The 4,356-nt window shown below is 37.5% G+C and overlaps 1 non-coding gene across 1 annotated transcript; it reads right to left on the reverse strand.

Moving 5' to 3' along the window:
- Positions 1-3,580: 3,580 nt before the first annotated feature.
- Positions 3,581-3,691, reverse strand: trnal-caa (transfer RNA leucine (anticodon CAA)). Its single transcript has 2 exons — positions 3,654-3,691; positions 3,581-3,626 (listed from the first exon to the last, which is right to left on the reverse strand). It is a non-coding gene; the product is annotated as a tRNA-Leu (tRNA).
- Between the last annotated feature and the right edge of the window lie 665 nt (positions 3,692-4,356).

Below are 4,356 nucleotides of genomic sequence, written 5' to 3' on the forward strand. Positions count from 1 at the left end.
AGAGCAGGCAACCCATAAGCTGTGTTGCTGTGTGAATGTCGGTTCGAATCCCAAACAAGGCAGTACAACCACCAATAAAACATTATTAATAAATAAATAAAACTTGATTTATAAGAATAATATTCAATAAAATTATCGTAATTGAAAAGATATCATAATATCAATAATACAATTTGTTTTAATAATAAATAAAACATTAAATTGCATGAAATGAATACATTAAAAATAATAATATTTTTAAAAAGTTATGATAAAAATGCCACGAAATATATAAATACATTTAAAAAATAATAACAATATTTCAAATAACAATAATAACAAATTGAAAATAAGAAATAAAGAATATAAAGAATATATAATAACGTATATAATAATAAAACCTCCAACTGACAGTCCCATGTCAGTGTGGGTCTGCCGGGCTCAAGAAAATATGAATGATAAAGAGTAAAATAATAATACTTTACAAACTATCGTAATAATAATACTTTTTAAAAAATTGAATAAAAACATTAAAGGGGACCCATCATGCAAAATGCCCTTTTTGATGTCTTTTATACATCAACATGTGTCCCCGGTGTGTCTGGAAAGTCACGCAGCGTCAGAAAATAAAACCCTCTCTTTTCCTCCGTACCCAAATCTCTAAAAACGGGGGAACAACGGAGCTGATCCAGATTTGCGTCCGATATGACGTCATATCTGAAATGTGGACCCACGGCCCAATCAGAAACGTTGCTATCAGAAACAATGCCCGACTGTTTTGGACGTAATATGGTCGGTGTTTACATTAGCATCGCTAACACTCAGAGCTAACCTGTACTGGAGAGCATGTGTGTGAAGAAGCAGGAAGTAAAAAGGAACTCACCTTGTGGTATAACCGGCAAGAGAGAAAGCCTTTGAGCTCCATACTGTTTCAGAGAGAATCCTTGATAATCCATGATATGGCGTTTCATCACTGCAGTATTTAGTTTAGACAGTAGCTGCCGGGTCCTGCATGAGCTCAGACCCCTCCTCTTTTATTTTATTAAAGCTTTCTACCCCAAATCAGCACTTTTGAAACAGGAAGTGAAATAGAGGGATATGAGGCATGGCTAGAATGGGTGATCTGTTTGGTATTTTGAGCAAAACACTTCATAGACATGTTTTTTATATATTTTTATATATCTGAGACCTATGCTATTGCCTACATGATAGGTGCACTTTAAAAAATGAAATTGAAATATATGGTCATTTCAAGATCAAAGCCTCTGAAATATTCAGTAAATACAGGTTTAACTAGCAGTCAATTTGTTACGTTCCCTCCTGGACCAGGGGAACCAAAGGGAAGTAACAAAGTATAAAAATAACCGGGCGAGCGCCCACTACGGCACGTAACACAATTATATGGCTCGAATTCTGATTTCCATATGGCAGTGCTTTCTTCTTGAATCCCCATTTCCTTTTTTATAAACTGATATTGGGTTCAGCTCCGAGACTAGAGAGGTGGCTTTAGAGTTCATTTTAATATCTTGAAAGAACTAACAACAGTGTTAAGTTTATCTGTTTCATTTCCTCTGGAGGAACGCACCTCTCTTTTGATTTATAGCTCCAGTGTTTTGCTCCTGCTCAGCTCAAAGGACAGGTCACAGTGGATGAAAGTGGCGTCTGTTTGTGCTGTAATGTAATACGTGAGGTTATTTATATATTTACTTTTTCTGTTGGAAACATCGCTGAGCGGGTTTCTCGTTTCCTGTGAATATTTGATGCAGCGATGGAGGGAAAAGACAGGAGAGGACACAGTGTTCAGGTCTCATCAAGGACAGGGACGTTCAAGAGCAGCGAGACAGACATTATTCACACGGAGAGCTGCAGAACACGGGAAATACAACTGGAAAACCCAACGTAACCATTTTGAGAGACTCCTGGTGACCTCAGCCTACAAAGTTCAATAAAATACTACTTTAACTGTCTTAAACAGAGCTTCACTCAACATTAAAGGGGACATAATATGCTTTTTTCAGGTTCATATTTGTACTTTGTCTGACATGTTTAAATGCTTTCATACATTAAAAAAATAAGAAAAATAAATACAATAAATTAAATACAATAAATTAAATATAATAAATTAAATATATTAAATTAAATTAATTAAATTAATAAATAAATACAACAAAAAAGATAATAAATAATACAAAATAAATGTAAGTAAAACAAAATAAAACAAAAATAAATGAAATACATTAAATAAATACATCTTTAAAGGGGGAGTTTAAAAAAAAAATTAAATATTAAAGATACTCGCTTTGATATCGCGAAAGTATCAAAGTAAAACTTGAATGAAAAATGACTTGATAAAATAATAAAAGTTTTTTTTTGGAGCACATTACATTACATGTCACTTGTTAGACTCTTTTATCCAAAGCAACTTACATACTCAGTACTGTGGGCAATCCCCACAGGAGCAATTTGAAGTGAAGTGTCTCAGGGACACAACGACATGCTGAATGCAGTGGGGTTTGAACCCTGATCTCCCTGATCCGAACACCAAAGCACTAGTCCACTGCGCCACAGCCTCCCTTATGCACACATATTCGATTAATTAACTAATTGAAGTTGCAGCTCCATTCAAAATCCATTTACGCCCTTAAATGTCACAGTAACACCAAAGAACAAAGTATCCTTATCACTAGAAAGCAAGTTGACATAAAAAGTGCTCGACAGCCTCGGTTACTTTTTACACTGAATTTCATTTTCAAAATTATGCACATTTTAAAAAGACTTCCAGCTGCCTCATCCACCTTTCAAACGCTGATGCAGGACTTCTAAACAAACTGTCCGTAATTCTAATGGGTCAGTCAGATCAAAAAGAAACCGCGTGGCCATTATACATTATTTAGGTGGAGCTGAGAGACAATACACACCTGTCATCCACCTGTTTAAATATGAACAAATAGCCCTCTGTGTACGGTGAAGAAGGACCTTGGGCCAGACTTAAAGAGACGCTCCTCGTCCTCCTGCTGAATACTAAACATGGACTTTGGATGCGTGCAAAACGGCGGATTAGCATGGGAACAACATCCACTAAAGGCAGGGTAATTCACTGGGATATCAGCAACAACATGCACTGTGCATACATGCTCATACAGAGGCTTTACACACACACACACACACACACACACACACACACACATACACATACATATTTTCCTGGCAGTAATCAGAGTGCAGTGTGTTTTTCTCGGTGGTGTAATTCATCAAAGTGACGGATGCCAATGAGTCTCAGTCAGCCAGACAGTCACGGCCAATCAATCATCAATCTACCTGCTCTTTGTTTCACAGCCCTCTGCGGGCACCTTATTTCAAACACACACACACACACACACACACACACACACACACACACACACACTTTCTTTACAATTTGTGTGGTTCCTCCTTCCTGTCTGGGTCAGTGTGTAGAATCAGGCACTACTCAATAAGGGTTGGGGGTTTATTTCCCCCAATTAGACCACCTAAAGTGAGTAAGTAATCAAGAAGAAGTTCGTTAAAGGGTTAATTGGTGGGTATTGAGTCATATAAGTTAACACATCTGAGGTAAAGCAAGTGTCAGGAGTGGGATTTGAACCCACGCCTCCAATTGGAGACCAGAAGTCCCTTCGATCAGGAAGGAGTCGATCCTTGAGTCTGGCGCCTTAGACCGCTCGGCCATCCTGACTACTGCTTCTCTCACTGTTTCTTCTGTAAAAACGAACACCTAATAGTCCTACTTCAATTATATCTGGGACTTAATGAGATATCTCAGATTACTATTAGATAGATTGCCATGCCAAACACTCCAAAACCTTCAAAAGTCATGTCTTTTCAAACCACCAACAGAACTTCTTAGTGTTGATATACCCGTCCTGCTTATATTTGACTCAGATAACATGGCAAAGATTACTAAAATCTAAAGATTACTGGACCTATAGGAGTTTAATTATGTAATGTACCGCACAGAAACCAAGTATACTACCCATTGATACTTTACATACATTTCTACTACTACTACCACCACCACCACTGCTACCACTACCACTGCTACTGCTACTACCACTACCACCACCACTGCTACTGCTACTGCTACTACCACTACCACTACCACTGCTACTGCTACTACCACTACTACTACTACCACTACTACTACTACTACTACTACTACTACTACTACTACTACTACTACTACTACTACTACTACTACTACTACTACTACTACTACTACCACTACCACTACTACTACTACTACAACTACTACTACAACTACTACCACTACCACTACCACTACCACTACCACTACCACTACTACTACTACTACTACTACTACTACTACTACTACTACTACTA

Source organism: Notothenia coriiceps, unplaced genomic scaffold (assembly GCF_000735185.1).
Source record: "Notothenia coriiceps isolate Sejong01 unplaced genomic scaffold, NC01 NC01_scaffold00008944, whole genome shotgun sequence".
NCBI lineage: Eukaryota > Metazoa > Chordata > Actinopteri > Perciformes > Nototheniidae > Notothenia > Notothenia coriiceps.